Source organism: Neoarius graeffei, chromosome 11, assembly GCF_027579695.1.
Source record: "Neoarius graeffei isolate fNeoGra1 chromosome 11, fNeoGra1.pri, whole genome shotgun sequence".
NCBI classification, from domain to species: domain Eukaryota; kingdom Metazoa; phylum Chordata; class Actinopteri; order Siluriformes; family Ariidae; genus Neoarius; species Neoarius graeffei.
The window spans coordinates 69,680,614-69,693,594 of NC_083579.1; positions in this window are offsets into that span (position 1 = coordinate 69,680,614).

Genomic DNA, 12,981 nt, shown 5'->3' on the forward strand with positions numbered 1-12,981 from the left:
GGGTCGCAGGCAAGCTGGAGCCCATCCCAGCTGACCATGGGCGAAAGGCGGGGTACACCCTGGACAAGTCGCCAGGTCATCACAGGGCTGACACATAGACACAGACAACCATTCACACTCACATTCACACCTACGGTCAATTTAAAGTCACCAGTTAACCTAACCTGCATGTCTTTGGACTGTGGGGGAAACCGGAGCACCCGGAGGAAACCCACACGGACACGGGGAGAACATGCAAACTCCGCACAGAAAGGCCTTCGCCGGCCCCGGGGCTCAAACCCAGGACCTTCTTGCTGTGAGGCAACAGCGCTAACCACTACACCACTGTGCCGCCCAGCGTACATTTAATATTTGTCTTAATATTTTTTAAAAATTGCAGAGACCAACCATCAAAATAGACGAATGAGTGTTTTGTAGCTTTAGATTTGTAATACAAGTGGTTTTGATACCATCCATCCATCCACCCATCCATCATTTATCTGTCTGGGTCATGAGGAGAGCTGGAGCCAATCCCAGCTGAGTTTGGGTGAGAAGTGGTGTACACCCTGGGCAGGTTGCCAAAGTATCACAGGGCTAACACAGAGACGAACAACCATTCACACTCACATTCACAACTACGAGCAATTTAGAGTAGCCAGTTGACCTAATCTGCATGTCTTTGGACTATGGGAGGAAACAGGAGCACCCGGAGGGAATCAACCCAGGCATGCAAACTCCACACAGAAAGGCCCCAGTTGGCTGCAAAGTTCGGAACCAGAACCTTCTTGCTGTGAGGTGGTAGTGATAACCACTGCAACAATTTTGATACCATGCCCATCTGTAATGTAATGCCAAATGTGATGACCCCGCCACTCCACTAGGTGTCCCTGTGTTCTTCTTCTGCTGCTTTGTTTTGCTTTGCAGGTTCCAGGTCGTGGGAGGGTTGTCTTTGTTATGAGACACACCTGGGCCTGATGTGGTCTCTTAAAAAAAGCTCCCCATCCTGCAGATCTTGTTCTCGCACCATCACAGCCTCAGCTTCCCTTCTGTTTGTTTTGTTTGCTTGAGACACACCCACATCACTGTTTCAAAGTCAAAGTCCTTTCTGTGCCAGGAGCTGGTCTTCCCAGGCAGTTTTCTGTCTGAGCACTACCCAGTTCCTTAAGGTGCATGGGTGCAGCACCGATCTCTGATTCGTTAGCTCTCGGCCTCTCGCCTATTATATAGCTAGGGTTACAGTGGGGGGCTAGTCCTCTGGTAACCACGAGAGTTTGACTCCCCAACTCACATCTGTATTGCAGCATGCCTTGCCAGAAGGTACCATTTTTATGATGGTCTTTGGTACGACCCAACCGTGAATAGAACTCTTGATCTCCTGGTCAAGAGGTGGACACACTAACCTCTAGGCCAGCTTGTGGTACACCACTGATCACTGACCTTTTTACATTTTCTCCATTGCAGTATTTAAATTTTTTTTGTAAATAAATGCTTGTTTATGACTTACACTATCGTTTGGTCTCCCATCTAAGAGCCAGGCTGTGACACACACAAAAAAATGAAGCTCTTGACATGTATATGCATGACTTTTGCATTGTACTGGTCACATGATTGGCTGATTGATTAATTGCATGAAACCCACTGAAGCATCAGATTCTTGTTCCTGGCTGAAAGCAATGGAACCCAATCTGGTCTTCTGCTGTTGTTGCCCCTCCATTTCTGTGTCATGTGTTCTGAGATGTTTTTCTTCTTACCATAGCTGTAAAGAGTGGCTATTTGAATTACCATAGCCTTCCTGTCAGATCAAACCAGTCTCATCAACAAGCCACAGAACAGCCACAGAACAGCCACTCACTGAGTGGTTTTTGTTTTCACACCTTTCTGTGTAAACGCTAGAAACTTTTGAGATCAGCGGATTCTGGAATACTCAAATCAGCCTGTCTGGTAGCAACAATAATGCCACAAAGTCACTGAGATCACATTTTTTCCCCATTGTGATGTTTGATGTGAGCATTAACTGAAGCTCTTGGTCTGTAGCTGCATGATTTAATGCACTGACCTGCTGATTGGCTGATAGGATAATTGCATGGATGAACAGGCCTAAAAGCATAGCACATGATACAAGATTGCACAGTGTCAATGTAAAGAGTAGGTTGTGCATGCTAAAGGAAGGCACCAGACTTTAATAGAGGGTTTAGCAGACGGCGGCTCCGTAGACGCTCAAGAGCATCCTGTTTGCTCCACTAATCCATAAAACTCCTGCAGGAATGTTCATATAATGGAAAAATGTGCAGGAAAAGCAGTGGGTGGGCTGAAACTTATGAGGGGAGAGGATGGGGTTCCACATACACACATTAAGCATAATCCACTTTTTTTTTACTTTATAATACCTAAGTGAATAGATCTGAGATTATATTTTTAGCTCATGTACAGTGTCTTGTAAAAGTATTCATCCCCCTTTGTGTTTGTCCCGTTTTGTCACATTACAAACTGGAATTAAAATGGATCTTTGGGGGGTTAACACCATTTGATTTACACAACATGCCTACCACTTTAAAGGTGCAAATTGTTTTTTGTTGTGTCACTAGCAATAATTAAGATGAAAAAACAAAAATCTGGAGTCAATACTTTGTAGAGCCACCTTCTGCTGCAATTACAGCTGCAAGTCTCTTGGAGTATGTCTCTATTAGCTTAGCACATCTAGCCACTGGGATTTTTGCCCATTCCTCAAGGCAGAACTGCTTCAACTCCTTCGATGGGTTGCGTTGGTGTACAGCAATCTTCAAGTTATACCACAGATTCTCAGTTGGATTGAGGTCTGGGCTTTGATTAGGCCATTCCAAGACATTTTAATGTTTCCCTCTAAACCACTCCAGCGTAGCTTTAGCAGCATGTTTCGGGTCATTGTCCTGCTGGAACATGAACCCTTGTCCCAGTCTCAAACCTCTGGCTGACTCAAACAGGTTTTCCTCCAGAATTGCCCTGTATTTAGTGCCATCCATCTTTATTTCAGTCCTGACCAACTTTCCTGTCCCTGCAGATGAAAAATATCCCCACAGCGTGATGCTGCCACCACCATGCTTCACTGTAGGAATGGTGTTCTCAGGGTGTTGGGTTTGCACCACACATGGTATTTCCCATGATGGCCAAAAAGATCAATTTTAGTCTCATCTGACCAGAGAATCTTCTTTCATGTGTTTGGGGAGTCTGCCACATGCTGTTGGGCAAACTCCAAACGTGTTTTCTTATTTTTTTCTTAAAGCAATGACTTTTTTTCTGGCAACTCTTCCATAAAGCCCAGCTCTATGGAGTGTACAGCTTAAAGTGGTCCTATGGACAGATACTCCCATCTCTGCTGTGGATCTTTGCAGCTCCTTCAGTGTTATCTTTGGTGTCTTTGTTGCATCTCTGATTAATGCCCTCCTTGCCCGGTCTGTGAGTTTTGGTGGGTGGCCTTCTCTTGTCAGGTTTGTAGTGGTGCCATATTCTTTCCATTTTGCTATAATGGATTTAATGGTGCTCCCTGTGATATTCAAAGTTTGGGATATTTTTTATAACCCAACCCTGAGCTATACTTCTCCACAACTTTGTCTCTGACCTGTTTGGAGACTCCTTGGTTTTCATGTTGTTTGCTTAGTAGTGTAGCAGAGTCAGGGTCCTTCAGAACAGGGTGATTTATACAGACATCATGTGACAGATCATGTGACACTTTGACTGCACATGGGTGGCTCTTAATCAACTAATTATGGGACTTATGAAGTGAATTGGTTGGACCAGCTCTTATTTAGGGGTTTCATACGAAAAAAGGTGAATACCTATACACACTCTAGACTTCTGTTTTTTCATCTTAATTATTGTTTGTGTTGCAATAAAACAGCAATTTGCACCTTTAAAGTGGTACACATGTTGAGTAAATCAAATGGTGCTAACCCTCCAAAAATCCATTTTAATTCCAGCTTGTAATGCGACAAAACAGGACAAACACCAAGGGGGATGAATACTTTTGCAAGACACTGTACAGTGCAGATACATGATAGATATGCAAATGTGTGGGATTTCAGCTATGCAAATGGGGAACACAAAAAGCCTCCTTTATTTCTTCTGTTTTTAAAACCTGTATGCGAAATCTCTCAGTCTCTCGAGCTCTTTTCCACCATCAAGTTCCAAAGTTCCAACATCATCAATGCTCCCTGATGTGAATCTGATTCTGATACCTTTATAGTTATGTATAAATAAATGATATTGAAAGAATGAAAACAGAAACCTGCATGTAAATGAATCAAGCAAAGTTGCTTTCATACACAGATCTTTGACATCCATGTATGGGATACAGCAGCAGCTTCATTGAAGGCTCGAAGGCAGGTTAGAATGAAATTTAGAGGCATGATGCTGCCTTCAAAGGCAGAGAACGACTGGAATGTGTGTGTGTGTGTGTGTGTGTGTGTGTGTGTGGGCGTGTGTGCTTGAGATTAGAGGCGCTGTATCCCCTTCCACAGACTGTCAAGCACCGCCAGCATTGGAGGAAAGATGAAAATGGAATGTAGGAGCTCAGAATAACGTTTTCCTAGGATTACACACACACGCGCGCACACACACACATGCTACTTCTAAGTAGAGCCCTTTTATGAAACCTAAAACTCTTAGCTATCCAAGGAACCCATGAGGAATCCTTTTCTAAAAGTATAAACAGAGATAATCTTATACAAACTGCAGACAGACTGCATCCAATATGGTCCTTCTTTCCCCATTTAATGCAGCTGTGAAATAAGTGTCCTTCCATAGAACGAAGGAAAGGCCTGAAACTCTGGAAATGCTATGATTATTATGAGAAAGCTTCTTTCTCGAAGTTCTTCATCACTCAAATGTGACAACTTGAAATATGAATTATGGAAAGCTTTTAGGACGCTGAAAAGTAAAGTAACAGTGTAAACCAAGGATTACTTCAACATAACAATCATGTCTTCCCTGTAACATCTTCATTGTGTGAATTTACCGTGTTAATCTGAGGTGTCAGAGCGCGAAAATTTATGGGTGCTAGAAAAATAAAGGTGGGTGGCTGAGTCCAGCTCTGACTGTTCCCTGTTGAATTTCACAAGTTCATGGTGCCTGGACAAAATAGATATTATCATGGCACCAACAGAGAAGTTGAATGAGAAAGTTTACAGAGCTATCAAACAGCACACACAAGGGTTAGGAGAAGGACACGATGTCTGTGCACTCATCTTACGTATACTACATCCATATGCATTATATAGTATAATTGTACTGTCATGCTCATGGCAGGAAAATATATTACTGAGATGTGTAGTGTTATTAGCAGCACATGCATATCACTGCAGTTCCAGCACTCTCAGAAATAAAGGTAACAAACTGTACTATTCACTGGAGCTGGCATGGTACCATCAAGGGTGCATGCTTTCTAGCTTTTCTATGTATCCTTTACCTGAAAAGCTCCTTTTTTATTTTTATTATAATTAGCTTTTATAGCAAAGCTTTAAAGCTAGACGGCCTTTCGATTTCATAAAATTGGCGAAATTTAGTTCCCTCTGAAATTTGGTTATTGTGATATATGTTTATTTCTGTAATATCTAAAAAAAAAAAACAGACCATCCTGCGGCTGGGAAGTTATTTAATTTGAGGGGATTGAGCAAATAATGTGCATGAAATCGCTCCCTTTGCGCAGTCAAGCAGACAGAGGAAGTCCGTGTGCGGCATGCGCAGGTTTACCTTCTTCTTCTTTCTGGTTTTACAGCAGCTGACATCCACAGTGTTGCATTACTGCCATCTACAGGTTTACCTTTGACCGTGCACTGACAGTTCCATCATTCTGTCACTAAACGAACAGCTGATCACACCGAGGTGCTTGCTGACCGCCGATATTTATTCGTTTGGTCCTGTGTTTCCTTTCCTTCGTATATAACATAACGTCTTTTCTTCTCGCTTTCCGTTACTCTAGTTGGTCTTTCACGTTTCATTCACACACTCACGTCCTCCATTTTTCTCTCCTGTTTAAAATTTGGATCCCACAATGCCTTGTGAGAACGGGAAAAGCCCACCACGTGATGCATGATGTAGTATCTTGTATTGCATCATGGCAAAACAAGAAAAAATAACAGAGAATTTAGGGCCATGTGACCCTAAATTCATTATTTGTTCTATTTTTAAAAAATAAAATAAAATAAAATAAAATTGGAAATCAGGCGGCACAGTGGTGTAGTGGTTAGCGCTGTCGCCTCACAGCAAGAAGGTCCGGGTTCGAGCCCCGTGGCCGGCGAGGGCCTTTCTGTGTGGAGTTTGCATGTTCTCCCCGTGTCCGCGTGGGTTTCCTCCGGGTGCTCCGGTTTCCCCCACAGTCCAAAGACATGCAGGTTAGGTTAACTGGTGACTCTAAATTGACCGTAGGTGTGAATGTGAGTGTGAATGGTTGTCTGTGTCTATGTGTCAGCCCTGTGATGACCTGGCGACTTGTCCAGGGTGTACCCCGCCTTTCGCCCGTAGTCAGCTGGGATAGGCTCCAGCTTGCCTGTGACCCTGTAGAACAGGATAAAGCGGCTAGAGATAATGAGATGAGATGAGAAAATTGGAAGTCTGTGATTTCAGTAGCTCTCGGTCCACTAAACAAAAATAATTGGGTGTCAGGGAAAATTCTTTTTATGACATACACATGAAAAATCTGGAAGGCGGTCTACCTTTAAGGTCTAATTATGTATTTAAATAATATTGGCTAGCCCTGCGATAACCTGGCGACTTGTCCAGGGTGTACCCCGCCTCTCGCCCATAGTCAGCTGGGATAGGCTCTAGCTTGCCTGCAACCCTGTAGAGCAGGATAAGCGGCTACAGATACTGGATGGATGGATGGATAATATTGGCTGGTGTTGAGTGGTATAGCAGATACAGTATATTCCATTCAGCTAGCATGATACTGAACGAGTCGAAGATGAGTTCAATATCATGCTAGCTGAATGGAATATATCTGATATACCATGAAAAAACAGACATTATTATTATTATTATTATTATACATGGGGCGGCATGGTGGTGTAGTGGTTAGCGCTGTCGCCTCACAGCAAGAAGGTCCGGGTTCGAGCCCCGTGGCTGACGAGGGCCTTTCTGTGCGGAGTTTGCATGTTCTCCCCGTGTCTGTGTGGGTTTCCTCCGGGTGCTCCGGTTTCCCCCACAGTCCAAAGACATGCAGGTTAGGTTAACTGGTGACTCTAAATTGACCGTAGGTGTGAATGTGAGTGTGAATGGTTGTCTGTGTCTATGTGTCAGCCCTGTGATGACCTGGCGACTTGTCCAGGGTGTACCCCGCCTTTCGCCCATAGTCAGCTGGGATAGGCTCCAGCTTGCCTGCGACCCTGTAGAACAGGATGAAGCGGCTAGAGATAATGAGATGAGATGAGACACATTCCTTTCAGGTGTTCAACACGTCATTTGTTTGTTTACAAATTGTCACAGTCACTTGCTAGCTCCGAAGTTTTACATCTCTGATGTGTGACGTCATGTTGTCTTGTCAACCATGCAATATCGTAAACCATACTCAACGCTTATTGTCCATTGGGTAGAGTGACATAATAGACATAGGAGAAATGATATGCTAACAATATTGCATGCTATCAAACCAAATGAATGAAACCCACTAGAAGGGAATAGAGCACGTTTTTCTTCCATTGAAAAAGTGTCCTGTATTGATAACAATAAATTATCTTGAAATGTATAATATATTCCTCTTGCCAAGAAAAAAATACATACTAAAGACACACACACACAAAAAAAATACTCTTAATTGTCGCACTCCAGTGGCAACAAAAAACAAAGCTTGGTACCTTTATTTCTGACAGTGTTAGGGTTTTGCTGGGATTCGAACCTGGTTCGTTGGTGTGATAATCCAGCAAACCCCCACTAGGCCACCAGGGGGATGACTCAAATGCAGAGGCGTAAGGCGGAAGTAGAAAAAGAATCAAAAGGTTTATTTAAACTATATACACTATATACAGGGCAAAACAAAAGACAAAAAAAAACCAAAGAGTATAATCCAAAAGAAAAGCAAAGTGCAAAAATACAAAAGCTAAGAAGATCAAAAAACACAGTACAAAGGAAACTGGAGATAAACATAACAGCACAAAGACTCCGTGACAAGAGGACTGAACTCAGGGGTATAAATAGACAAACTAATTAAGGACACAGGTGAAGATAATTAGGCAATTAACACAAACTCAAAACACAGGAACAGTGGCGGCCTCTAGAGGCCAAAATGAACACGACATGAAAAGGAAATAACAGCGGCCTCTAGAGGCCAAAACAGTCCTAGTCCTAACAGACAGTGAGATGTATCGCACCCGCCGTCTGGATCCAAATTAGCAATAACTTGACATCAATCAGACAGAACATTTCAAGGAAATTGAAAAGCAAACTTTTTTTTAATAATGCATTCCAAATGGTAAGGAAATACTTTACCATGATATCGTACCTCACAATCCAGTAACACTCAAATGACAACATGCAAACGAGTCCCTTATTACTTAAATTAGGAAGCTCTACCACTTTCACGACAACTACAAGCTTTCAACGCTGATGGACTACAAAATAACACTTCTTAATATTCCCTTCTTCTTACGAGAGAGATGGCTGCTCATCAAAGTCATCTGAGATCTAGCCCTTTCTTGCCCCACTGAAGTGTGGGAAAAGGAGCATGAACAGATGCTTTGTGGAGCAGATCGCTTTCCTTTCCCTCATCAATGGCAGACTTATGCTCGCCTGGTCCAGGGTTTCAGAGCTTCTGCCAACTCTCAAAGGAGCTTTCATGTCTCCGACTGATGAAAAGAACGGAAGCCAACAGATCTTCGTCCTTGATTTGATGTAGTCTTAAGTAAACAAACTGCATGTCCTTGGAGGAAAGTGAAGCCTGTTTCACACTCACTTCTTGCACAGATATCTCAAAGATAAAAGATGTTTTTTATTTCGGAAAGATTACACTTCTTTGGCTAATTCAACTGTCCCGAACAAGATACTACAAGATTGGCATTTTAAAATGTCACTAAATCAGCTCCTTACACACTCTTAACTAATTACAACTACATTTTGAGCAAAATAGCTAAAAGCATATACCGTACCGTAGCTGTTGCACATCGTGTCCTGGCTTTGTTTTCACACTATTAGTTGATATTAGACCACTGTGTATTGTAAGCAACATCCATTAAAGTCCAGTGAATATTAATTTCCATCATCCCTATCTCTGAGCTTTGTTTTTCATCACATTTATACTTATTCTACATGCTTTAACATCTACTGAAGTGTATGCAGTAGTGCATAACCCTATCACAGCACTCTATTGCCATCTGGTGTACCTGCTTTAGAAATGTCATTATTTATTTATAATGCAAGGTGATTGGCTGTTCGGATCTTTTCAAGCAAACTACAGTATATTGCGTACAGTAGTTATATTTAGAAGAATGACAATCTTCCTTCATTGAGATACCTGAAGTGAGCCGCAGCATCTTTTTTTTTTTTTAACTCCTGCTCATGCAGCACTGGGCAGTTGAACGCAATGCACTTGGAGGGAAGCATGTCTCTATGTACATGTTGTCTTTGGCTTGTGTCACTCTGATCGACAGGAAAGAAGATACAGTAAGACCATCCCTCCTATCTACAGATTAAATAATTATGCTCTTTTCTGGTCAGGAATGGTTTTGATATCTCCTGACTATGGTTGTTCTTGGTAACAGTGGGATCATACAGTGGATATAAAAAGTGTACACAACCCATTAAAATGATAGGTTTTTCTGATGTAAAAAAATGAGACCACGATAAATGATTTCAAGACTTTTCCCACCTTCAATGTGACCTACAACCTGTAAAATTCAATTGAAAAATCTGTTAGGGGGAAAAACATCTCATCTCATCTCATCTCATCTCATTATCTCTAGCCGCTTTATCCTGTTCTACAGGGTCGCAGGCAAGCTGGAGCCTATCCCAGCTGAGTACGGGCGAAAGGCGGGGTACACCCTGGACAAGTCGCCAGGTCATCACAGGGCTGACACATACCGGTAGACACAGAAAACCATTCACACTCACATTCACACCTACGGTCAATTTAGAGTCACCAGTTAACCTAACCTGCATGTCTTTGGACTGTGGGGGAAACCGGAGCACCCTGAGGAAACCCACACAGACACGGGGAGAACATGCAAACTCCACACAGAAAGGCCCTCGTCGGCCATGGGGCTCGAACCTGGACCTTTTTGCTGTGAGGTGACAGCGCTAACCACTACATCACCGTGCCGCCCGGGGAAAAACATTAAAAAAAAAAAAAACGTACAATAAGCTGGTTGCATAAGTGTGCACACCCTTAAACTAATACTTTGTTGAAGCACCTTTTGATTTAATTACAGCATTCAGTCTTTTTGGGTCAGAGTCTATCAGCCTGCCACATTTGGCAATATTTGCCCACTCTTCCTTGCAAAAGCGCTCCAAATCTGTCAGATTGCGAGGGCATCTCTTGTGCACAGCCCTCTTCAGGTCACCCCACAGATTTTCAATTGGATTTAGGTCTGGGCTCCGGCTGGGCCATTCCAAAACTTTTTTTGGGGTCATTGTCATGCTGAAAGATGAAATTCTTCATCTTCAGCTTTCTAGCAGATACCTGAAGGTTTCGGGCCAAAATTGGCTGGTATTTAAAACTGATCATAATTCCCTCCACCTTGATTAAAGCCGCTGTTCCAGCTGAAGTAAAACAACCCCAAAACATGATGCTGCCACCACCATGCTTTACCATGAGTATGGTGTTCTTTTCATGATGCACAGTGTTGTTTTTGCGCCAAACATACCTTTTGGAATTGTGGCCAAAAAGTTCAACCTTGGTTTCATCAGACCATAAAACATTTTCCCACATGCTTTTGGGAGAGTTTTTTTTTATAGTTTGTTTGTCCACCCCCGGTGACAAATCCGCCCCAAGTATCTCAAGTCTCTGGATGTTGTGGGGCTGTCTTGGCTGACATGCCTTTGCAACATCGCGTGGCGGTCAGGGACAGTACCTCTGGAGTGGCAGACTGGGGTGGTGGTCTCTCTTTTTAAGAAAGGGGACCGGAGAGTGTGCTCCAGTTATAGGGGACTCACACTTCTCAGCCTCCCAGGGAAGGTTTACTCCAGGGTACTGGAGAGGAGAATTCGGCCAATAGTCGAACCTCGGATTCAGGAGGAACAATGCAGTTTTCGTCCTGGTCGCGGAACACTGGACCAGCTCTATACCCTTCATAGGGTGCTCGAGGGTTCATGGGAGTTTGCCCAACCAGTCCACATGTGCTTTGTGGATCTGGAGAAGGCATTCGACCGTGTCCCTCATGGTATTCTGTGGGGGGTGCTTCGGGAGTATGGGGTTTGGGGCTCTTTGCTAAGGGCTGTCTGGTCCCTGTATGAACGGAGCAGGAGTCTGGTTCGCATTGCCAGCAGTAAGTCAGACCTGTTCCCAGTGCATGTTGGACTCCGGCAGGGCTGCCCTTTGTCACCGGTTCTGTTCATAATCTTTATGGATAGAATTTCTAGGCGCAGCCAGGGGTCAGAAGGAATCCTGTTTGGGAACCACAGGATTTCATCTCTGCTTTTTGCAGATGATGTTGTCCTGTTGGCTTCTTCAAACCAGGACCTTCAGCATGCACTGGGGCGGTTTGCAGTCGAGTGTGAAGCGGCTGGGATGAGAATCAGCACCTCCAAGTCAGAGGCCATGGTTCTCGACCGGAAAAGGGTGGCTTGCCCTCTCCAGGTTGGTGGAGAAGTCCTGCCTCAAGTGGAGGAGTTTAAGTATCTCGGGATCTTGTTCACGAGTGAGGGAAGGATAGAGCGTGAGATCGACAGGCAGATCGGTGCAGCCTCCGCAGTGATGCGGTCACTTTACCAGCCCGTCGTGGTGAAGAAGGAGCTGAGCCAAAAGGTGAAGCTCTTGATTTACCAGTCGATCTACGTTCCGACTCTCACCTATGGTCATGCGCTTTGGGTAATGACCGAAAGAACAAGATCGCGGATACAAGCGGCCAAAATGAGTTTCCTTCGCAGGGTGGCTGGGCGCTCCCTTAGAGATAGGGTGAGAAGCACAGTCACTCGGGAGGAGCTCAGAGTAGAGCCGCTGCTCCTCCACATCGAGAGGAATCAGCTGAGGTGGCTCAGGCATCTCTTTCGGATGCCTCCTGGACGCCTCCCTGGGGAGGTGTTCCAGGCATGTCCCCCCGGGAGGAGGCCCCGGGGAAGACCCAGGACACGCTGGAGGGACTATGTCCCTCGGCTGGCCTGGGAACGCCTCAGTGTTCTTCCCGAGGAGCTGGCCGAGGTGTCTGGGGAAAGGGAAGTTTGGGCTTCCATGCTCAGACTGCTGCCTCCGTGACCCGGCCCCGGATAAGTGGAAGAAGACGAGACGAGACGAGACGAGACGAGATGAGTTTGTTTGTTTTTGCAAAATTTAGCTGGGCCTGGATGTTTTTCTTTGACCCTACCTCATAGTCCAGACATGGAGAATACGTGAGATTGTTGTCACATGTAGTACACAACCAGTACAGGCCAGAAATTCCTGCAGCTCCTTCAGTGTTGCTGTAGGCCTCTTGGCAGCCTCCTTGACCAGTTTTCGTCTTGTCTTTTCATCAATTTTGGAAGGATGTCCAGTTCTCGGTAATGTCACTGTTGTCCCATATTTTCTCCACTTCTTGATGACTGTCTTCACTGTGTTCCATGGTATATCTAATGCTATGGAAATTTTTCTGTACCCTTCTCCTGACTGATACCTTTCAACAATGAGATCCCTTTGATGCTTTGTAAGCTCTCTGTGAACCATGACTTTTGCTGAAGGATGCAACTGAGTAAATGTCTGAACTTTATTTGGGGTTAATCAGAGTCATTTTAATTGATGGCAGGTGTGAACCCCAAAAGACTGAATGCTGTAATTAAATCAAAAGGTGCTTCAACAAAGTATTAGTTAAAGGGTGTGCGCACATATGCAACCAGCTTATTGTACGTTTTTTA